This window comes from Oncorhynchus tshawytscha, unplaced genomic scaffold (assembly GCF_018296145.1).
Source record: "Oncorhynchus tshawytscha isolate Ot180627B unplaced genomic scaffold, Otsh_v2.0 Un_scaffold_328_pilon_pilon, whole genome shotgun sequence".
Taxonomy (NCBI): Eukaryota; Metazoa; Chordata; class Actinopteri; order Salmoniformes; family Salmonidae; genus Oncorhynchus; species Oncorhynchus tshawytscha.
Window position 1 is genome coordinate 15665 of NW_024609553.1, and position 22446 is coordinate 38110.

At 41.9% G+C, this 22446-nt stretch overlaps 23 non-coding genes across 23 annotated transcripts; all 23 read left to right on the forward strand.

Moving 5' to 3' along the window:
- Positions 1-777: 777 nt before the first annotated feature.
- Positions 778-884, forward strand: LOC121845100. Its single transcript, XR_006082353.1, has one exon. It is a non-coding gene; the product is annotated as a U6 spliceosomal RNA (small nuclear RNA).
- Positions 885-1739: 855 nt separating this feature from the next.
- On the forward strand, positions 1740-1846 carry LOC121845101. The gene has a single exon (XR_006082354.1). It is a non-coding gene; the product is annotated as a U6 spliceosomal RNA (small nuclear RNA).
- An 856-nt stretch (positions 1847-2702) lies between these two features.
- LOC121845102 lies at positions 2703-2809 on the forward strand. The gene has a single exon (XR_006082355.1). It is a non-coding gene; the product is annotated as a U6 spliceosomal RNA (small nuclear RNA).
- An 856-nt stretch (positions 2810-3665) lies between these two features.
- LOC121845103 lies at positions 3666-3772 on the forward strand. Its single transcript, XR_006082356.1, has one exon. It is a non-coding gene; the product is annotated as a U6 spliceosomal RNA (small nuclear RNA).
- Positions 3773-4627: 855 nt separating this feature from the next.
- On the forward strand, positions 4628-4734 carry LOC121845104. The gene has a single exon (XR_006082357.1). It is a non-coding gene; the product is annotated as a U6 spliceosomal RNA (small nuclear RNA).
- Positions 4735-5589: 855 nt separating this feature from the next.
- Positions 5590-5696, forward strand: LOC121845105. Its single transcript, XR_006082358.1, has one exon. It is a non-coding gene; the product is annotated as a U6 spliceosomal RNA (small nuclear RNA).
- An 856-nt stretch (positions 5697-6552) lies between these two features.
- LOC121845106 lies at positions 6553-6659 on the forward strand. Its single transcript, XR_006082359.1, has one exon. It is a non-coding gene; the product is annotated as a U6 spliceosomal RNA (small nuclear RNA).
- An 855-nt stretch (positions 6660-7514) lies between these two features.
- On the forward strand, positions 7515-7621 carry LOC121845107. The gene has a single exon (XR_006082360.1). It is a non-coding gene; the product is annotated as a U6 spliceosomal RNA (small nuclear RNA).
- An 854-nt stretch (positions 7622-8475) lies between these two features.
- LOC121845109 lies at positions 8476-8582 on the forward strand. Its single transcript, XR_006082362.1, has one exon. It is a non-coding gene; the product is annotated as a U6 spliceosomal RNA (small nuclear RNA).
- An 855-nt stretch (positions 8583-9437) lies between these two features.
- LOC121845085 lies at positions 9438-9546 on the forward strand. The gene has a single exon (XR_006082338.1). It is a non-coding gene; the product is annotated as a U6 spliceosomal RNA (small nuclear RNA).
- Positions 9547-10405: 859 nt separating this feature from the next.
- LOC121845110 lies at positions 10406-10512 on the forward strand. Its single transcript, XR_006082363.1, has one exon. It is a non-coding gene; the product is annotated as a U6 spliceosomal RNA (small nuclear RNA).
- Positions 10513-11368: 856 nt separating this feature from the next.
- On the forward strand, positions 11369-11475 carry LOC121845111. The gene has a single exon (XR_006082364.1). It is a non-coding gene; the product is annotated as a U6 spliceosomal RNA (small nuclear RNA).
- Positions 11476-12332: 857 nt separating this feature from the next.
- Positions 12333-12439, forward strand: LOC121845112. Its single transcript, XR_006082365.1, has one exon. It is a non-coding gene; the product is annotated as a U6 spliceosomal RNA (small nuclear RNA).
- An 854-nt stretch (positions 12440-13293) lies between these two features.
- Positions 13294-13400, forward strand: LOC121845113. Its single transcript, XR_006082366.1, has one exon. It is a non-coding gene; the product is annotated as a U6 spliceosomal RNA (small nuclear RNA).
- An 854-nt stretch (positions 13401-14254) lies between these two features.
- On the forward strand, positions 14255-14361 carry LOC121845114. Its single transcript, XR_006082367.1, has one exon. It is a non-coding gene; the product is annotated as a U6 spliceosomal RNA (small nuclear RNA).
- An 861-nt stretch (positions 14362-15222) lies between these two features.
- On the forward strand, positions 15223-15329 carry LOC121845115. Its single transcript, XR_006082368.1, has one exon. It is a non-coding gene; the product is annotated as a U6 spliceosomal RNA (small nuclear RNA).
- Positions 15330-16185: 856 nt separating this feature from the next.
- Positions 16186-16292, forward strand: LOC121845116. Its single transcript, XR_006082369.1, has one exon. It is a non-coding gene; the product is annotated as a U6 spliceosomal RNA (small nuclear RNA).
- Positions 16293-17145: 853 nt separating this feature from the next.
- Positions 17146-17252, forward strand: LOC121845117. The gene has a single exon (XR_006082370.1). It is a non-coding gene; the product is annotated as a U6 spliceosomal RNA (small nuclear RNA).
- An 855-nt stretch (positions 17253-18107) lies between these two features.
- On the forward strand, positions 18108-18214 carry LOC121845118. The gene has a single exon (XR_006082371.1). It is a non-coding gene; the product is annotated as a U6 spliceosomal RNA (small nuclear RNA).
- Positions 18215-19073: 859 nt separating this feature from the next.
- On the forward strand, positions 19074-19180 carry LOC121845120. Its single transcript, XR_006082373.1, has one exon. It is a non-coding gene; the product is annotated as a U6 spliceosomal RNA (small nuclear RNA).
- Positions 19181-20036: 856 nt separating this feature from the next.
- Positions 20037-20143, forward strand: LOC121845121. Its single transcript, XR_006082374.1, has one exon. It is a non-coding gene; the product is annotated as a U6 spliceosomal RNA (small nuclear RNA).
- Positions 20144-21000: 857 nt separating this feature from the next.
- Positions 21001-21107, forward strand: LOC121845122. The gene has a single exon (XR_006082375.1). It is a non-coding gene; the product is annotated as a U6 spliceosomal RNA (small nuclear RNA).
- An 855-nt stretch (positions 21108-21962) lies between these two features.
- On the forward strand, positions 21963-22069 carry LOC121845123. Its single transcript, XR_006082376.1, has one exon. It is a non-coding gene; the product is annotated as a U6 spliceosomal RNA (small nuclear RNA).
- The last annotated feature ends 377 nt before the right edge of the window (positions 22070-22446 follow it).

A 22446-nucleotide genomic window follows, 5' to 3' on the forward strand; every position in this document is an offset into this window, starting at 1 on the left:
ATTCCCCTCAGTCTAGTCTAAGGAGGAGGGGAAATGCTGGATGAGAGAAGCTCAGTCTACAGTAGAATGACAGGAACATTTGTGAAGCCTTCCTTATTTTGAAATGGGGAGTGAGACAAGGTTGCAGCCTGAGACCAACTTTATTCAACATGTAGACAAATAATTGGCGAGTTAGGCACGGTTGCAGTCTGAGTTCAACTTTATTCAAAGTTTAGAAATGAATTGGGGAGTGAGACAAGGTTGCACTCTGAGTCCAACTTTATTCAATATCTACAAATGAATTGGAGAGAGACTTGGGTTCAATTTTAGTCCAGTTGTATTAAACATAACAAACTTGAATGTCACAACATTTTAAACAGACATATCAAAGTCAGACTCAGACTCTCTCTCCCTCTACTAATTGGGGAGTTAGTTATAAGTATCCTTGGCCAGGCCATGTTGCAGAAAACGGGGGAAGGGTGGGAAGTGGTCGGGGCAGGGGAACAAAGACTTGGGGAGGAGCAACTAAAAGCAGCAGGTGAAGGAGGGGTTACAGACCAAGAGTCCTGAATCATAAAAGGCTTTGTTTTTATAAACTATATTTTAGTCTAAGATCAATCTTTAAAAAATCTAAAGTCAATTCTATTTCAAGTTCTACATCTCCAAATAAAGTTGAAACATCACAGCAATATTCTAGGGGTGGTTTTTGAGGGTCTGAACTCTGTTTGACCCCAACCATGACCAGAACCTTCAGAGGGGATGTGATCTATATATGAGGGCCTCTCATAGCTTTGTGTTGTGCTCGCTTTGGCAGCACATATACTAAAATTGGATCGATACAGAGAAGATTAGCATGGCCCCTGCGAAAGGATGACACGCAAATCCGTGAAGCGCTCCTTATTTTCCTCACACGTTGAGACACAGAGAAATTGGAACCATACAGAGAAGATTGGGCGGTAGTGACCCGGGGATAATAAATTGTCCATTCCCCTCAGTCTAGTCTAAGGAGGAGGGGAAATGCTGGATGAGAGAAGCTCAGTCTACAGTAGAATGACAGGAACATTTGTGAAGCCTTCCTTATTTTGAAATGGGGAGTGAGACAAGGTTGCAGCCTGAGACCAACTTTATTCAACATGTAGACAAATAATTGGCGAGTTAGGCACGGTTGCAGTCTGAGTTCAACTTTATTCAAAGTTTAGAAATGAATTGGGGAGTGAGACAAGGTTGCACTCTGAGTCCAACTTTATTCAATATCTACAAATGAATTGGAGAGAGACTTGGGTTCAATTTTAGTCCAGTTGTATTAAACATAACAAACTTGAATGTCACAACATTTTAAACAGACATATCAAAGTCAGACTCAGACTCTCTCTCCCTCTACTAATTGGGGAGTTAGTTATAAGTATCCTTGGCCAGGCCATGTTGCAGAAAACGGGGGAAGGGTGGGAAGTGGTCGGGGCAGGGGAACAAAGACTTGGGGAGGAGCAACTAAAAGCAGCAGGTGAAGGAGGGGTTACAGACCAAGAGTCCTGAATCATAAAAGGCTTTGTTTTTATAAACTATATTTTAGTCTAAGATCAATCTTTAAAAAATCTAAAGTCAATTCTATTTCAAGTTCTACATCTCCAAATAAAGTTGAAACATCACAGCAATATTCTAGGGGTGGTTTTGAGGGTCTGAACTCTGTTTGACCCCAACCATGACCAGAACCTTCAGAGGGGATGTGATCTATATATGAGGGCCTCTCATAGCTTTGTGTTGTGCTCGCTTTGGCAGCACATATACTAAAATTGGATCGATACAGAGAAGATTAGCATGGCCCCTGCGAAAGGATGACACGCAAATCCGTGAAGCGCTCCTTATTTTCCTCACACGTTGAGACACAGAGAAATTGGAACCATACAGAGAAGATTGGGCGGTAGTGACCCGGGGATAATAAATTGTCCATTCCCCTCAGTCTAGTCTAAGGAGGAGGGGAAATGCTGGATGAGAGAAGCTCAGTCTACAGTAGAATGACAGGAACATTTGTGAAGCCTTCCTTATTTTGAAATGGGGAGTGAGACAAGGTTGCAGCCTGAGACCAACTTTATTCAACATGTAGACAAATAATTGGCGAGTTAGGCACGGTTGCAGTCTGAGTTCAACTTTATTCAAAGTTTAGAAATGAATTGGGGAGTGAGACAAGGTTGCACTCTGAGTCCAACTTTATTCAATATCTACAAATGAATTGGAGAGAGACTTGGGTTCAATTTTAGTCCAGTTGTATTAAACATAACAAACTTGAATGTCACAACATTTTAAACAGACATATCAAAGTCAGACTCAGACTCTCTCTCCCTCTACTAATTGGGGAGTTAGTTATAAGTATCCTTGGCCAGGCCATGTTGCAGAAAACGGGGGAAGGGTGGGAAGTGGTCGGGGCAGGGGAACAAAGACTTGGGGAGGAGCAACTAAAAGCAGCAGGTGAAGGAGGGGTTACAGACCAAGAGTCCTGAATCATAAAAGGCTTTGTTTTTATAAACTATATTTTAGTCTAAGATCAATCTTTAAAAAATCTAAAGTCAATTCTATTTCAAGTTCTACATCTCCAAATAAAGTTGAAACATCACAGCAATATTCTAGGGGTGGTTTTTGAGGGTCTGAACTCTGTTTGACCCCAACCATGACCAGAACCTTCAGAGGGGATGTGATCTATATATGAGGGCCTCTCATAGCTTTGTGTTGTGCTCGCTTTGGCAGCACATATACTAAAATTGGATCGATACAGAGAAGATTAGCATGGCCCCTGCGAAAGGATGACACGCAAATCCGTGAAGCGCTCCTTATTTTCCTCACACGTTGAGACACAGAGAAATTGGAACCATACAGAGAAGATTGGGCGGTAGTGACCCGGGGATAATAAATTGTCCATTCCCCTCAGTCTAGTCTAAGGAGGAGGGGAAATGCTGGATGAGAGAAGCTCAGTCTACAGTAGAATGACAGGAACATTTGTGAAGCCTTCCTTATTTTGAAATGGGGAGTGAGACAAGGTTGCAGCCTGAGACCAACTTTATTCAACATGTAGACAAATAATTGGCGAGTTAGGCACGGTTGCAGTCTGAGTTCAACTTTATTCAAAGTTTAGAAATGAATTGGGGAGTGAGACAAGGTTGCACTCTGAGTCCAACTTTATTCAATATCTACAAATGAATTGGAGAGAGACTTGGGTTCAATTTTAGTCCAGTTGTATTAAACATAACAAACTTGAATGTCACAACATTTTAAACAGACATATCAAAGTCAGACTCAGACTCTCTCTCCCTCTACTAATTGGGGAGTTAGTTATAAGTATCCTTGGCCAGGCCATGTTGCAGAAAACGGGGGAAGGGTGGGAAGTGGTCGGGGCAGGGGAACAAAGACTTGGGGAGGAGCAACTAAAAGCAGCAGGTGAAGGAGGGGTTACAGACCAAGAGTCCTGAATCATAAAAGGCTTTGTTTTTATAAACTATATTTTAGTCTAAGATCAATCTTTAAAAAATCTAAAGTCAATTCTATTTCAAGTTCTACATCTCCAAATAAAGTTGAAACATCACAGCAATATTCTAGGGGTGGTTTTTGAGGGTCTGAACTCTGTTTGACCCCAACCATGACCAGAACCTTCAGAGGGGATGTGATCTATATATGAGGGCCTCTCATAGCTTTGTGTTGTGCTCGCTTTGGCAGCACATATACTAAAATTGGATCGATACAGAGAAGATTAGCATGGCCCCTGCGAAAGGATGACACGCAAATCCGTGAAGCGCTCCTTATTTTCCTCACACGTTGAGACACAGAGAAATTGGAACCATACAGAGAAGATTGGGCGGTAGTGACCCGGGGATAATAAATTGTCCATTCCCCTCAGTCTAGTCTAAGGAGGAGGGGAAATGCTGGATGAGAGAAGCTCAGTCTACAGTAGAATGACAGGAACATTTGTGAAGCCTTCCTTATTTTGAAATGGGGAGTGAGACAAGGTTGCAGCCTGAGACCAACTTTATTCAACATGTAGACAAATAATTGGCGAGTTAGGCACGGTTGCAGTCTGAGTTCAACTTTATTCAAAGTTTAGAAATGAATTGGGGAGTGAGACAAGGTTGCACTCTGAGTCCAACTTTATTCAATATCTACAAATGAATTGGAGAGAGACTTGGGTTCAATTTTAGTCCAGTTGTATTAAACATAACAAACTTGAATGTCACAACATTTTAAACAGACATATCAAAGTCAGACTCAGACTCTCTCTCCCTCTACTAATTGGGGAGTTAGTTATAAGTATCCTTGGCCAGGCCATGTTGCAGAAAACGGGGGAAGGGTGGGAAGTGGTCGGGGCAGGGGAACAAAGACTTGGGGAGGAGCAACTAAAAGCAGCAGGTGAAGGAGGGGTTACAGACCAAGAGTCCTGAATCATAAAAGGCTTTGTTTTTATAAACTATATTTTAGTCTAAGATCAATCTTTAAAAAATCTAAAGTCAATTCTATTTCAAGTTCTACATCTCCAAATAAAGTTGAAACATCACAGCAATATTCTAGGGGTGGTTTTGAGGGTCTGAACTCTGTTTGACCCCAACCATGACCAGAACCTTCAGAGGGGATGTGATCTATATATGAGGGCCTCTCATAGCTTTGTGTTGTGCTCGCTTTGGCAGCACATATACTAAAATTGGATCGATACAGAGAAGATTAGCATGGCCCCTGCGAAAGGATGACACGCAAATCCGTGAAGCGCTCCTTATTTTCCTCACACGTTGAGACACAGAGAAATTGGAACCATACAGAGAAGATTGGGCGGTAGTGACCCGGGGATAATAAATTGTCCATTCCCCTCAGTCTAGTCTAAGGAGGAGGGGAAATGCTGGATGAGAGAAGCTCAGTCTACAGTAGAATGACAGGAACATTTGTGAAGCCTTCCTTATTTTGAAATGGGGAGTGAGACAAGGTTGCAGCCTGAGACCAACTTTATTCAACATGTAGACAAATAATTGGCGAGTTAGGCACGGTTGCAGTCTGAGTTCAACTTTATTCAAAGTTTAGAAATGAATTGGGGAGTGAGACAAGGTTGCACTCTGAGTCCAACTTTATTCAATATCTACAAATGAATTGGAGAGAGACTTGGGTTCAATTTTAGTCCAGTTGTATTAAACATAACAAACTTGAATGTCACAACATTTTAAACAGACATATCAAAGTCAGACTCAGACTCTCTCTCCCTCTACTAATTGGGGAGTTAGTTATAAGTATCCTTGGCCAGGCCATGTTGCAGAAAACGGGGGAAGGGTGGGAAGTGGTCGGGGCAGGGGAACAAAGACTTGGGGAGGAGCAACTAAAAGCAGCAGGTGAAGGAGGGGTTACAGACCAAGAGTCCTGAATCATAAAAGGCTTTGTTTTTATAAACTATATTTTAGTCTAAGATCAATCTTTAAAAAATCTAAAGTCAATTCTATTTCAAGTTCTACATCTCCAAATAAAGTTGAAACATCACAGCAATATTCTAGGGGTGGTTTTGAGGGTCTGAACTCTGTTTGACCCCAACCATGACCAGAACCTTCAGAGGGGATGTGATCTATATATGAGGGCCTCTCATAGCTTTGTGTTGTGCTCGCTTTGGCAGCACATATACTAAAATTGGATCGATACAGAGAAGATTAGCATGGCCCCTGCGAAAGGATGACACGCAAATCCGTGAAGCGCTCCTTATTTTCCTCACACGTTGAGACACAGAGAAATTGGAACCATACAGAGAAGATTGGGCGGTAGTGACCCGGGGATAATAAATTGTCCATTCCCCTCAGTCTAGTCTAAGGAGGAGGGGAAATGCTGGATGAGAGAAGCTCAGTCTACAGTAGAATGACAGGAACATTTGTGAAGCCTTCCTTATTTTGAAATGGGGAGTGAGACAAGGTTGCAGCCTGAGACCAACTTTATTCAACATGTAGACAAATAATTGGCGAGTTAGGCACGGTTGCAGTCTGAGTTCAACTTTATTCAAAGTTTAGAAATGAATTGGGGAGTGAGACAAGGTTGCACTCTGAGTCCAACTTTATTCAATATCTACAAATGAATTGGAGAGAGACTTGGGTTCAATTTTAGTCCAGTTGTATTAAACATAACAAACTTGAATGTCACAACATTTTAAACAGACATATCAAAGTCAGACTCAGACTCTCTCTCCCTCTACTAATTGGGGAGTTAGTTATAAGTATCCTTGGCCAGGCCATGTTGCAGAAAACGGGGGAAGGGTGGGAAGTGGTCGGGGCAGGGGAACAAAGACTTGGGGAGGAGCAACTAAAAGCAGCAGGTGAAGGAGGGGTTACAGACCAAGAGTCCTGAATCATAAAAGGCTTTGTTTTTATAAACTATATTTTAGTCTAAGATCAATCTTTAAAAAATCTAAAGTCAATTCTATTTCAAGTTCTACATCTCCAAATAAAGTTGAAACATCACAGCAATATTCTAGGGGTGGTTTTTGAGGGTCTGAACTCTGTTTGACCCCAACCATGACCAGAACCTTCAGAGGGGATGTGATCTATATATGAGGGCCTCTCATAGCTTTGTGTTGTGCTCGCTTTGGCAGCACATATACTAAAATTGGATCGATACAGAGAAGATTAGCATGGCCCCTGCGAAAGGATGACACGCAAATCCGTGAAGCGCTCCTTATTTTCCTCACACGTTGAGACACAGAGAAATTGGAACCATACAGAGAAGATTGGGCGGTAGTGACCCGGGGATAATAAATTGTCCATTCCCCTCAGTCTAGTCTAAGGAGGAGGGGAAATGCTGGATGAGAGAAGCTCAGTCTACAGTAGAATGACAGGAACATTTGTGAAGCCTTCCTTATTTTGAAATGGGGAGTGAGACAAGGTTGCAGCCTGAGACCAACTTTATTCAACATGTAGACAAATAATTGGCGAGTTAGGCACGGTTGCAGTCTGAGTTCAACTTTATTCAAAGTTTAGAAATGAATTGGGGAGTGAGACAAGGTTGCACTCTGAGTCCAACTTTATTCAATATCTACAAATGAATTGGAGAGAGACTTGGGTTCAATTTTAGTCCAGTTGTATTAAACATAACAAACTTGAATGTCACAACATTTTAAACAGACATATCAAAGTCAGACTCAGACTCTCTCTCCCTCTACTAATTGGGGAGTTAGTTATAAGTATCCTTGGCCAGGCCATGTTGCAGAAAACGGGGAAGGGTGGGAAGTGGTCGGGGCAGGGGAACAAAGACTTGGGGAGGAGCAACTAAAAGCAGCAGGTGAAGGAGGGGTTACAGACCAAGAGTCCTGAATCATAAAAGGCTTTGTTTTTATAAACTATATTTTAGTCTAAGATCAATCTTTAAAAAATCTAAAGTCAATTCTATTTCAAGTTCTACATCTCCAAATAAAGTTGAAACATCACAGCAATATTCTAGGGGTGGTTTTTGAGGGTCTGAACTCTGTTTGACCCCAACCATGACCAGAACCTTCAGAGGGGATGTGATCTATATATGAGGGCCTCTCATAGCTTTGTGTTGTGCTCGCTTTGGCAGCACATATACTAAAATTGGATCGATACAGAGAAGATTAGCATGGCCCCTGCGAAAGGATGACACGCAAATCCGTGAAGCGCTCCTTATTTTCCTCACACGTTGAGACACAGAGAAATTGGAACCATACAGAGAAGATTGGGCGGTAGTGACCCGGGGATAATAAATTGTCCATTCCCCTCAGTCTAGTCTAAGGAGGAGGGGAAATGCTGGATGAGAGAAGCTCAGTCTACAGTAGAATGACAGGAACATTTGTGAAGCCTTCCTTATTTTGAAATGGGGAGTGAGACAAGGTTGCAGCCTGAGACCAACTTTATTCAACATGTAGACAAATAATTGGCGAGTTAGGCACGGTTGCAGTCTGAGTTCAACTTTATTCAAAGTTTAGAAATGAATTGGGGAGTGAGACAAGGTTGCACTCTGAGTCCAACTTTATTCAATATCTACAAATGAATTGGAGAGAGACTTGGGTTCAATTTTAGTCCAGTTGTATTAAACATAACAAACTTGAATGTCACAACATTTTAAACAGACATATCAAAGTCAGACTCAGACTCTCTCTCCCTCTACTAATTGGGGAGTTAGTTATAAGTATCCTTGGCCAGGCCATGTTGCAGAAAAGGGGAAGGGTGGGAAGTGGTCGGGGCAGGGGAACAAAGACTTGGGGAGGAGCAACTAAAAGCAGCAGGTGAAGGAGGGGTTACAGACCAAGAGTCCTGAATCATAAAAGGCTTTGTTTTTATAAACTATATTTTAGTCTAAGATCAATCTTTAAAAAATCTAAAGTCAATTCTATTTCAAGTTCTACATCTCCAAATAAAGTTGAAACATCACAGCAATATTCTAGGGGTGGTTTTTGAGGGTCTGAACTCTGTTTGACCCCAACCATGACCAGAACCTTCAGAGGGGATGTGATCTATATATGAGGGCCTCTCATAGCTTTGTGTTGTGCTCGCTTTGGCAGCACATATACTAAAATTGGATCGATACAGAGAAGATTAGCATGGCCCCTGCGAAAGGATGACACGCAAATCCGTGAAGCGCTCCTTATTTTCCTCACACGTTGAGACACAGAGAAATTGGAACCATACAGAGAAGATTGGGCGGTAGTGACCCGGGGATAATAAATTGTCCATTCCCCTCAGTCTAGTCTAAGGAGGAGGGGAAATGCTGGATGAGAGAAGCTCAGTCTACAGTAGAATGACAGGAACATTTGTGAAGCCTTCCTTATTTTGAAATGGGGAGTGAGACAAGGTTGCAGCCTGAGACCAACTTTATTCAACATGTAGACAAATAATTGGCGAGTTAGGCACGGTTGCAGTCTGAGTTCAACTTTATTCAAAGTTTAGAAATGAATTGGGGAGTGAGACAAGGTTGCACTCTGAGTCCAACTTTATTCAATATCTACAAATGAATTGGAGAGAGACTTGGGTTCAATTTTAGTCCAGTTGTATTAAACATAACAAACTTGAATGTCACAACATTTTAAACAGACATATCAAAGTCAGACTCAGACTCTCTCTCCCTCTACTAATTGGGGAGTTAGTTATAAGTATCCTTGGCCAGGCCATGTTGCAGAAAACGGGGGAAGGGTGGGAAGTGGTCGGGGCAGGGAACAAAGACTTGGGGAGGAGCAACTAAAAGCAGCAGGTGAAGGAGGGGTTACAGACCAAGAGTCCTGAATCATAAAAGGCTTTGTTTTTATAAACTATATTTTAGTCTAAGATCAATCTTTAAAAAATCTAAAGTCAATTCTATTTCAAGTTCTACATCTCCAAATAAAGTTGAAACATCACAGCAATATTCTAGGGGTGGTTTTTGAGGGTCTGAACTCTGTTTGACCCCAACCATGACCAGAACCTTCAGAGGGGATGTGATCTATATATGAGGGCCTCTCATAGCTTTGTGTTGTGCTCGCTTTGCAGCACATATACTACTAAAATTGGATCGATACAGAGAAGATTAGCATGGCCCCTGCGAAAGGATGACACGCAAATCCGTGAAGCGCTCCTTATTTTCCTCACACGTTGAGACACAGAGAAATTGGAACCATACAGAGAAGATTGGGCGGTAGTGACCCGGGGATAATAAATTGTCCATTCCCCTCAGTCTAGTCTAAGGAGGAGGGGAAATGCTGGATGAGAGAAGCTCAGTCTACAGTAGAATGACAGGAACATTTGTGAAGCCTTCCTTATTTTGAAATGGGGAGTGAGACAAGGTTGCAGCCTGAGACCAACTTTATTCAACATGTAGACAAATAATTGGCGAGTTAGGCACGGTTGCAGTCTGAGTTCAACTTTATTCAAAGTTTAGAAATGAATTGGGGAGTGAGACAAGGTTGCACTCTGAGTCCAACTTTATTCAATATCTACAAATGAATTGGAGAGAGACTTGGGTTCAATTTTAGTCCAGTTGTATTAAACATAACAAACTTGAATGTCACAACATTTTAAACAGACATATCAAAGTCAGACTCAGACTCTCTCTCCCTCTACTAATTGGGGAGTTAGTTATAAGTATCCTTGGCCAGGCCATGTTGCAGAAAACGGGGGAAGGGTGGGAAGTGGTGGTCGGGGCAGGGGAACAAAGACTTGGGGAGGAGCAACTAAAAGCAGCAGGTGAAGGAGGGGTTACAGACCAAGAGTCCTGAATCATAAAAGGCTTTGTTTTTATAAACTATATTTTAGTCTAAGATCAATCTTTAAAAAATCTAAAGTCAATTCTATTTCAAGTTCTACATCTCCAAATAAAGTTGAAACATCACAGCAATATTCTAGGGGTGGTTTTTGAGGGTCTGAACTCTGTTTGACCCCAACCATGACCAGAACCTTCAGAGGGGATGTGATCTATATATGAGGGCCTCTCATAGCTTTGTGTTGTGCTCGCTTTGGCAGCACATATACTAAAATTGGATCGATACAGAGAAGATTAGCATGGCCCCTGCGAAAGGATGACACGCAAATCCGTGAAGCGCTCCTTATTTTCCTCACACGTTGAGACACAGAGAAATTGGAACCATACAGAGAAGATTGGGCGGTAGTGACCCGGGGATAATAAATTGTCCATTCCCCTCAGTCTAGTCTAAGGAGGAGGGGAAATGCTGGATGAGAGAAGCTCAGTCTACAGTAGAATGACAGGAACATTTGTGAAGCCTTCCTTATTTTGAAATGGGGAGTGAGACAAGGTTGCAGCCTGAGACCAACTTTATTCAACATGTAGACAAATAATTGGCGAGTTAGGCACGGTTGCAGTCTGAGTTCAACTTTATTCAAAGTTTAGAAATGAATTGGGGAGTGAGACAAGGTTGCACTCTGAGTCCAACTTTATTCAATATCTACAAATGAATTGGAGAGAGACTTGGGTTCAATTTTAGTCCAGTTGTATTAAACATAACAAACTTGAATGTCACAACATTTTAAACAGACATATCAAAGTCAGACTCAGACTCTCTCTCCCTCTACTAATTGGGGAGTTAGTTATAAGTATCCTTGGCCAGGCCATGTTGCAGAAAACGGGGGAAGGGTGGGAAGTGGTCGGGGCAGGGGAACAAAGACTTGGGGAGGAGCAACTAAAAGCAGCAGGTGAAGGAGGGGTTACAGACCAAGAGTCCTGAATCATAAAAGGCTTTGTTTTTATAAACTATATTTTAGTCTAAGATCAATCTTTAAAAAATCTAAAGTCAATTCTATTTCAAGTTCTACATCTCCAAATAAAGTTGAAACATCACAGCAATATTCTAGGGGTGGTTTTTGAGGGTCTGAACTCTGTTTGACCCCAACCATGACCAGAACCTTCAGAGGGGATGTGATCTATATATGAGGGCCTCTCATAGCTTTGTGTTGTGCTCGCTTTGGCAGCACATATACTAAAATTGGATCGATACAGAGAAGATTAGCATGGCCCCTGCGAAAGGATGACACGCAAATCCGTGAAGCGCTCCTTATTTTCCTCACACGTTGAGACACAGAGAAATTGGAACCATACAGAGAAGATTGGGCGGTAGTGACCCGGGGATAATAAATTGTCCATTCCCCTCAGTCTAGTCTAAGGAGGAGGGGAAATGCTGGATGAGAGAAGCTCAGTCTACAGTAGAATGACAGGAACATTTGTGAAGCCTTCCTTATTTTGAAATGGGGAGTGAGACAAGGTTGCAGCCTGAGACCAACTTTATTCAACATGTAGACAAATAATTGGCGAGTTAGGCACGGTTGCAGTCTGAGTTCAACTTTATTCAAAGTTTAGAAATGAATTGGGGAGTGAGACAAGGTTGCACTCTGAGTCCAACTTTATTCAATATCTACAAATGAATTGGAGAGAGACTTGGGTTCAATTTTAGTCCAGTTGTATTAAACATAACAAACTTGAATGTCACAACATTTTAAACAGACATATCAAAGTCAGACTCAGACTCTCTCTCCCTCTACTAATTGGGGAGTTAGTTATAAGTATCCTTGGCCAGGCCATGTTGCAGAAAACGGGGGAAGGGTGGGAAGTGGTCGGGGCAGGGGAACAAAGACTTGGGGAGGAGCAACTAAAAGCAGCAGGTGAAGGAGGGGTTACAGACCAAGAGTCCTGAATCATAAAAGGCTTTGTTTTTATAAACTATATTTTAGTCTAAGATCAATCTTTAAAAAAATCTAAAGTCAATTCTATTTCAAGTTCTACATCTCCAAATAAAGTTGAAACATCACAGCAATATTCTAGGGGTGGTTTTTGAGGGTCTGAACTCTGTTTGACCCCAACCATGACCAGAACCTTCAGAGGGGATGTGATCTATATATGAGGGCCTCTCATAGCTTTGTGTTGTGCTCGCTTTGGCAGCACATATACTAAAATTGGATCGATACAGAGAAGATTAGCATGGCCCCTGCGAAAGGATGACACGCAAATCCGTGAAGCGCTCCTTATTTTCCTCACACGTTGAGACACAGAGAAATTGGAACCATACAGAGAAGATTGGGCGGTAGTGACCCGGGGATAATAAATTGTCCATTCCCCTCAGTCTAGTCTAAGGAGGAGGGGAAATGCTGGATGAGAGAAGCTCAGTCTACAGTAGAATGACAGGAACATTTGTGAAGCCTTCCTTATTTTGAAATGGGAGTGAGACAAGGTTGCAGCCTGAGACCAACTTTATTCAACATGTAGACAAATAATTGGCGAGTTAGGCACGGTTGCAGTCTGAGTTCAACTTTATTCAAAGTTTAGAAATGAATTGGGGAGTGAGACAAGGTTGCACTCTGAGTCCAACTTTATTCAATATCTACAAATGAATTGGAGAGAGACTTGGGTTCAATTTTAGTCCAGTTGTATTAAACATAACAAACTTGAATGTCACAACATTTTAAACAGACATATCAAAGTCAGACTCAGACTCTCTCTCCCTCTACTAATTGGGGAGTTAGTTATAAGTATCCTTGGCCAGGCCATGTTGCAGAAAACGGGGAAGGGTGGGAAGTGGTGGGGCAGGGGAACAAAGACTTGGGGAGGAGCAACTAAAAGCAGCAGGTGAAGGAGGGGTTACAGACCAAGAGTCCTGAATCATAAAAGGCTTTGTTTTTATAAACTATATTTTAGTCTAAGATCAATCTTTAAAAAAATCTAAAGTCAATTCTATTTCAAGTTCTACATCTCCAAATAAAGTTGAAACATCACAGCAATATTCTAGGGGTGGTTTTTGAGGGTCTGAACTCTGTTTGACCCCAACCATGACCAGAACCTTCAGAGGGGATGTGATCTATATATGAGGGCCTCTCATAGCTTTGTGTTGTGCTCGCTTTGGCAGCACATATACTAAAATTGGATCGATACAGAGAAGATTAGCATGGCCCCTGCGAAAGGATGACACGCAAATCCGTGAAGCGCTCCTTATTTTCCTCACACGTTGAGACACAGAGAAATTGGAACCATACAGAGAAGATTGGGCGGTAGTGACCCGGGGATAATAAATTGTCCATTCCCCTCAGTCTAGTCTAAGGAGGAGGGGAAATGCTGGATGAGAGAAGCTCAGTCTACAGTAGAATGACAGGAACATTTGTGAAGCCTTCCTTATTTTGAAATGGGGAGTGAGACAAGGTTGCAGCCTGAGACCAACTATTCAACATGTAGACAAATAATTGGCGAGTTAGGCACGGTTGCAGTCTGAGTTCAACTTTATTCAAAGTTTAGAAATGAATTGGGGAGTGAGACAAGGTTGCACTCTGAGTCCAACTTTATTCAATATCTACAAATGAATTGGAGAGAGACTTGGGTTCAATTTTAGTCCAGTTGTATTAAACATAACAAACTTGAATGTCACAACATTTTAAACAGACATATCAAAGTCAGACTCAGACTCTCTCTCCCTCTACTAATTGGGGAGTTAGTTATAAGTATCCTTGGCCAGGCCATGTTGCAGAAAACGGGGGAAGGGTGGGAAGTGGTCGGGGCAGGGGAACAAAGACTTGGGGAGGAGCAACTAAAAGCAGCAGGTGAAGGAGGGGTTACAGACCAAGAGTCCTGAATCATAAAAGGCTTTGTTTTTATAAACTATATTTTAGTCTAAGATCAATCTTTAAAAAATCTAAAGTCAATTCTATTTCAAGTTCTACATCTCCAAATAAAGTTGAAACATCACAGCAATATTCTAGGGGTGGTTTTTGAGGGTCTGAACTCTGTTTGACCCCAACCATGACCAGAACCTTCAGAGGGGATGTGATCTATATATGAGGGCCTCTCATAGCTTTGTGTTGTGCTCGCTTTGGCAGCACATATACTAAAATTGGATCGATACAGAGAAGATTAGCATGGCCCCTGCGAAAGGATGACACGCAAATCCGTGAAGCGCTCCTTATTTTCCTCACACGTTGAGACACAGAGAAATTGGAACCATACAGAGAAGATTGGGCGGTAGTGACCCGGGGATAATAAATTGTCCATTCCCCTCAGTCTAGTCTAAGGAGGAGGGGAAATGCTGGATGAGAGAAGCTCAGTCTACAGTAGAATGACAGGAACATTTGTGAAGCCTTCCTTATTTTGAAATGGGGAGTGAGACAAGGTTGCAGCCTGAGACCAACTTTATTCAACATGTAGACAAATAATTGGCGAGTTAGGCACGGTTGGTTGCAGTCTGAGTTCAACTTTATTCAAAGTTTAGAAATGAATTGGGGAGTGAGACAAGGTTGCACTCTGAGTCCAACTTTATTCAATATCTACAAATGAATTGGAGAGAGACTTGGGTTCAATTTTAGTCCAGTTGTATTAAACATAACAAACTTGAATGTCACAACATTTTAAACAGACATATCAAAGTCAGACTCAGACTCTCTCTCCCTCTACTAATTGGGGAGTTAGTTATAAGTATCCTTGGCCAGGCCATGTTGCAGAAAACGGGGGAAGGGTGGGAAGTGGTCGGGGCAGGGGAACAAAGACTTGGGGAGGAGCAACTAAAAGCAGCAGGTGAAGGAGGGGTTACAGACCAAGAGTCCTGAATCATAAAAGGCTTTGTTTTTATAAACTATATTTTAGTCTAAGATCAATCTTTTAAAAAATCTAAAGTCAATTCTATTTCAAGTTCTACATCTCCAAATAAAGTTGAAACATCACAGCAATATTCTAGGGGTGGTTTTTGAGGGTCTGAACTCTGTTTGACCCCAACCATGACCAGAACCTTCAGAGGGGATGTGATCTATATATGAGGGCCTCTCATAGCTTTGTGTTGTGCTCGCTTTGGCAGCACATATACTAAAATTGGATCGATACAGAGAAGATTAGCATGGCCCCTGCGAAAGGATGACACGCAAATCCGTGAAGCGCTCCTTATTTTCCTCACACGTTGAGACACAGAGAAATTGGAACCATACAGAGAAGATTGGGCGGTAGTGACCCGGGGATAATAAATTGTCCATTCCCCTCAGTCTAGTCTAAGGAGGAGGGGAAATGCTGGATGAGAGAAGCTCAGTCTACAGTAGAATGACAGGAACATTTGTGAAGCCTTCCTTATTTTGAAATGGGGAGTGAGACAAGGTTGCAGCCTGAGACCAACTTTATTCAACATGTAGACAAATAATTGGCGAGTTAGGCACGGTTGCAGTCTGAGTTCAACTTTATTCAAAGTTTAGAAATGAATTGGGGAGTGAGACAAGGTTGCACTCTGAGTCCAACTTTATTCAATATCTACAAATGAATTGGAGAGAGACTTGGGTTCAATTTTAGTCCAGTTGTATTAAACATAACAAACTTGAATGTCACAACATTTTAAACAGACATATCAAAGTCAGACTCAGACTCTCTCTCCCTCTACTAATTGGGGAGTTAGTTATAAGTATCCTTGGCCAGGCCATGTTGCAGAAAACGGGGGAAGGGTGGGAAGTGGTCGGGGCAGGGGAACAAAGACTTGGGGAGGAGCAACTAAAAGCAGCAGGTGAAGGAGGGGTTACAGACCAAGAGTCCTGAATCATAAAAGGCTTTGTTTTTATAAACTATATTTTAGTCTAAGATCAATCTTTAAAAAATCTAAAGTCAATTCTATTTCAAGTTCTACATCTCCAAATAAAGTTGAAACATCACAGCAATATTCTAGGGGTGGTTTTTGAGGGTCTGAACTCTGTTTGACCCCAACCATGACCAGAACCTTCAGAGGGGATGTGATCTATATATGAGGGCCTCTCATAGCTTTGTGTTGTGCTCGCTTTGGCAGCACATATACTAAAATTGGATCGATACAGAGAAGATTAGCATGGCCCCTGCGAAAGGATGACACGCAAATCCGTGAAGCGCTCCTTATTTTCCTCACACGTTGAGACACAGAGAAATTGGAACCATACAGAGAAGATTGGGCGGTAGTGACCCGGGGATAATAAATTGTCCATTCCCCTCAGTCTAGTCTAAGGAGGAGGGGAAATGCTGGATGAGAGAAGCTCAGTCTACAGTAGAATGACAGGAACATTTGTGAAGCCTTCCTTATTTTGAAATGGGGAGTGAGACAAGGTTGCAGCCTGAGACCAACTTTATTCAACATGTAGACAAATAATTGGCGAGTTAGGCACGGTTGCAGTCTGAGTTCAACTTTATTCAAAGTTTAGAAATGAATTGGGGAGTGAGACAGTTGCACTCTGAGTCCAACTTTATTCAATATCTACAAATGAATTGGAGAGAGACTTGGGTTCAATTTTAGTCCAGTTGTATTAAACATAACAAACTTGAATGTCACAACATTTTAAACAGACATATCAAAGTCAGACTCAGACTCTCTCTCCCTCTACTAATTGGGGAGTTAGTTATAAGTATCCTTGGCCAGGCCATGTTGCAGAAAACGGGGGAAGGGTGGGAAGTGGTCGGGGCAGGGGAACAAAGACTTGGGGAGGAGCAACTAAAAGCAGCAGGTGAAGGAGGGGTTACAGACCAAGAGTCCTGAATCATAAAAGGCTTTGTTTTTATAAACTATATTTTAGTCTAAGATCAATCTTTAAAAAATCTAAAGTCAATTCTATTTCAAGTTCTACATCTCCAAATAAAGTTGAAACATCACAGCAATATTCTAGGGGTGGTTTTGAGGGTCTGAACTCTGTTTGACCCCAACCATGACCAGAACCTTCAGAGGGGATGTGATCTATATATGAGGGCCTCTCATAGCTTTGTGTTGTGCTCGCTTTGGCAGCACATATACTAAAATTGGATCGATACAGAGAAGATTAGCATGGCCCCTGCGAAAGGATGACACGCAAATCCGTGAAGCGCTCCTTATTTTCCTCACACGTTGAGACACAGAGAAATTGGAACCATACAGAGAAGATTGGGCGGTAGTGACCCGGGGATAATAAATTGTCCATTCCCCTCAGTCTAGTCTAAGGAGGAGGGGAAATGCTGGATGAGAGAAGCTCAGTCTACAGTAGAATGACAGGAACATTTGTGAAGCCTTCCTTATTTTGAAATGGGGAGTGAGACAAGGTTGCAGCCTGAGACCAACTTTATTCAACATGTAGACAAATAATTGGCGAGTTAGGCACGGTTGCAGTCTGAGTTCAACTTTATTCAAAGTTTAGAAATGAATTGGGGAGTGAGACAAGGTTGCACTCTGAGTCCAACTTTATTCAATATCTACAAATGAATTGGAGAGAGACTTGGGTTCAATTTTAGTCCAGTTGTATTAAACATAACAAACTTGAATGTCACAACATTTTAAACAGACATATCAAAGTCAGACTCAGACTCTCTCTCCCTCTACTAATTGGGGAGTTAGTTATAAGTATCCTTGGCCAGGCCATGTTGCAGAAAACGGGGAAGGGTGGGAAGTGGTCGGGGCAGGGGAACAAAGACTTGGGGAGGAGCAACTAAAAGCAGCAGGTGAAGGAGGGGTTACAGACCAAGAGTCCTGAATCATAAAAGGCTTTGTTTTTATAAACTATATTTTAGTCTAAGATCAATCTTTAAAAAATCTAAAGTCAATTCTATTTCAAGTTCTACATCTCCAAATAAAGTTGAAACATCACAGCAATATTCTAGGGGTGGTTTTTGAGGGTCTGAACTCTGTTTGACCCCAACCATGACCAGAACCTTCAGAGGGGATGTGATCTATATATGAGGGCCTCTCATAGCTTTGTGTTGTGCTCGCTTTGGCAGCACATATACTAAAATTGGATCGATACAGAGAAGATTAGCATGGCCCCTGCGAAAGGATGACACGCAAATCCGTGAAGCGCTCCTTATTTTCCTCACACGTTGAGACACAGAGAAATTGGAACCATACAGAGAAGATTGGGCGGTAGTGACCCGGGGATAATAAATTGTCCATTCCCCTCAGTCTAGTCTAAGGAGGAGGGGAAATGCTGGATGAGAGAAGCTCAGTCTACAGTAGAATGACAGGAACATTTGTGAAGCCTTCCTTATTTTGAAATGGGGAGTGAGACAAGGTTGCAGCCTGAGACCAACTTTATTCAACATGTAGACAAATAATTGGCGAGTTAGGCACGGTTGCAGTCTGAGTTCAACTTTATTCAAAGTTTAGAAATGAATTGGGGAGTGAGACAAGGTTGCACTCTGAGTCCAACTTTATTCAATATCTACAAATGAATTGGAGAGAGACTTGGGTTCAATTTTAGTCCAGTTGTATTAAACATAACAAACTTGAATGTCACAACATTTTAAACAGACATATCAAAGTCAGACTCAGACTCTCTCTCCCTCTACTAATTGGGGAGTTAGTTATAAGTATCCTTGGCCAGGCCATGTTGCAGAAAACGGGGGAAGGGTGGGAAGTGGTGGTCGGGGCAGGGGAACAAAGACTTGGGGAGGAGCAACTAAAAGCAGCAGGTGAAGGAGGGGTTACAGACCAAGAGTCCTGAATCATAAAAGGCTTTGTTTTTATAAACTATATTTTAGTCTAAGATCAATCTTTAAAAAATCTAAAGTCAATTCTATTTCAAGTTCTACATCTCCAAATAAAGTTGAAACATCACAGCAATATTCTAGGGGTGGTTTTTGAGGGTCTGAACTCTGTTTGACCCCAACCATGACCAGAACCTTCAGAGGGGATGTGATCTATATATGAGGGCCTCTCATAGCTTTGTGTTGTGCTCGCTTTGGCAGCACATATACTAAAATTGGATCGATACAGAGAAGATTAGCATGGCCCCTGCGAAAGGATGACACGCAAATCCGTGAAGCGCTCCTTATTTTCCTCACACGTTGAGACACAGAGAAATTGGAACCATACAGAGAAGATTGGGCGGTAGTGACCCGGGGATAATAAATTGTCCATTCCCCTCAGTCTAGTCTAAGGAGGAGGGGAAATGCTGGATGAGAGAAGCTCAGTCTACAGTAGAATGACAGGAACATTTGTGAAGCCTTCCTTATTTTGAAATGGGGAGTGAGACAAGGTTGCAGCCTGAGACCAACTTTATTCAACATGTAGACAAATAATTGGCGAGTTAGGCACGGTTGCAGTCTGAGTTCAACTTTATTCAAAGTTTAGAAATGAATTGGGGAGTGAGACAAGGTTGCACTCTGAGTCCAACTTTATTCAATATCTACAAATGAATTGGAGAGAGACTTGGGTTCAATTTTAGTCCAGTTGTATTAAACATAACAAACTTGAATGTCACAACATTTTAAACAGACATATCAAAGTCAGACTCAGACTCTCTCTCCCTCTACTAATTGGGGAGTTAGTTATAAGTATCCTTGGCCAGGCCATGTTGCAGAAAACGGGGGAAGGGTGGGAAGTGGTCGGGGCAGGGGAACAAAGACTTGGGGAGGAGCAACTAAAAGCAGCAGGTGAAGGAGGGGTTACAGACCAAGAGTCCTGAATCATAAAAGGCTTTGTTTTTATAAACTATATTTTAGTCTAAGATCAATCTTTAAAAAATCTAAAGTCAATTCTATTTCAAGTTCTACATCTCCAAATAAAGTTGAAACATCACAGCAATATTCTAGGGGTGGTTTTTGAGGGTCTGAACTCTGTTTGACCCCAACCATGACCAGAACCTTCAGAGGGGATGTGATCTATATATGAGGGCCTCTCATAGCTTTGTGTTGTGCTCGCTTTGGCAGCACATATACTAAAATTGGATCGATACAGAGAAGATTAGCATGGCCCCTGCGAAAGGATGACACGCAAATCCGTGAAGCGCTCCTTATTTTCCTCACACGTTGAGACACAGAGAAATTGGAACCATACAGAGAAGATTGGGCGGTAGTGACCCGGGGATAATAAATTGTCCATTCCCCTCAGTCTAGTCTAAGGAGGAGGGGAAATGCTGGATGAGAGAAGCTCAGTCTACAGTAGAATGACAGGAACATTTGTGAAGCCTTCCTTATTTTGAAATGGGGAGTGAGACAAGGTTGCAGCCTGAGACCAACTTTATTCAACATGTAGACAAATAATTGGCGAGTTAGGCACGGTTGCAGTCTGAGTTCAACTTTATTCAAAGTTTAGAAATGAATTGGGGAGTGAGACAAGGTTGCACTCTGAGTCCAACTTTATTCAATATCTACAAATGAATTGGAGAGAGACTTGGGTTCAATTTTAGTCCAGTTGTATTAAACATAACAAACTTGAATGTCACAACATTTTAAACAGACATATCAAAGTCAGACTCAGACTCTCTCTCCCTCTACTAATTGGGGAGTTAGTTATAAGTATCCTTGGCCAGGCCATGTTGCAGAAAACGGGGGAAGGGTGGGAAGTGGTCGGGGCAGGGGAACAAAGACTTGGGGAGGAGCAACTAAAAGCAGCAGGTGAAGGAGGGGTTACAGACCAAGAGTCCTGAATCATAAAAGGCTTTGTTTTTATAAACTATATTTTAGTCTAAGATCAATCTTTAAAAAAATCTAAAGTCAATTCTATTTCAAGTTCTACATCTCCAAATAAAGTTGAAACATCACAGCAATATTCTAGGGGTGGTTTTTGAGGGTCTGAACTCTGTTTGACCCCAACCATGACCAGAACCTTCAGAGGGGATGTGATCTATATATGAGGGCCTCTCATAGCTTTGTGTTGTGCTCGCTTTGGCAGCACATATACTAAAATTGGATCGATACAGAGAAGATTAGCATGGCCCCTGCGAAAGGATGACACGCAAATCCGTGAAGCGCTCCTTATTTTCCTCACACGTTGAGACACAGAGAAATTGGAACCATACAGAGAAGATTGGGCGGTAGTGACCCGGGGATAATAAATTGTCCATTCCCCTCAGTCTAGTCTAAGGAGGAGGGGAAATGCTGGATGAGAGAAGCTCAGTCTACAGTAGAATGACAGGAACATTTGTGAAGCCTTCCTTATTTTGAAATGGGGAGTGAGACAAGGTTGCAGCCTGAGACCAACTTTATTCAACATGTAGACAAATAATTGGCGAGTTAGGCACGGTTGCAGTCTGAGTTCAACTTTATTCAAAGTTTAGAAATGAATTGGGGAGTGAGACAAGGTTGCACTCTGAGTCCAACTTTATTCAATATCTACAAATGAATTGGAGAGAGACTTGGGTTCAATTTTAGTCCAGTTGTATTAAACATAACAAACTTGAATGTCACAACATTTTAAACAGACATATCAAAGTCAGACTCAGACTCTCTCTCCCTCTACTAATTGGGGAGTTAGTTATAAGTATCCTTGGCCAGGCCATGTTGCAGAAAACGGGGAAGGGTGGGAAGTGGTGGGGGCAGGGGAACAAAGACTTGGGGAGGAGCAACTAAAAGCAGCAGGTGAAGGAGGGGTTACAGACCAAGAGTCCTGAATCATAAAAGGCTTTGTTTTTATAAACTATATTTTAGTCTAAGATCAATCTTTAAAAAAATCTAAAGTCAATTCTATTTCAAGTTCTACATCTCCAAATAAAGTTGAAACATCACAGCAATATTCTAGGGGTGGTTTTGAGGGTCTGAACTCTGTTTGACCCCAACCATGACCAGAACCTTCAGAGGGGATGTGATCTATATATGAGGGCCTCTCATAGCTTTGTGTTGTGCTCGCTTTGGCAGCACATATACTAAAATTGGATCGATACAGAGAAGATTAGCATGGCCCCTGCGAAAGGATGACACGCAAATCCGTGAAGCGCTCCTTATTTTCCTCACACGTTGAGACACAGAGAAATTGGAACCATACAGAGAAGATTGGGCGGTAGTGACCCGGGGATAATAAATTGTCCATTCCCCTCAGTCTAGTCTAAGGAGGAGGGAAATGCTGGATGAGAGAAGCTCAGTCTACAGTAGAATGACAGGAACATTTGTGAAGCCTTCCTTATTTTGAAATGGGGAGTGAGACAAGGTTGCAGCCTGAGACCAACTTTATTCAACATGTAGACAAATAATTGGCGAGTTAGGCACGGTTGCAGTCTGAGTTCAACTTTATTCAAAGTTTAGAAATGAATTGGGGAGTGAGACAAGGTTGCACTCTGAGTCCAACTTTATTCAATATCTACAAATGAATTGGAGAGAGACTTGGGT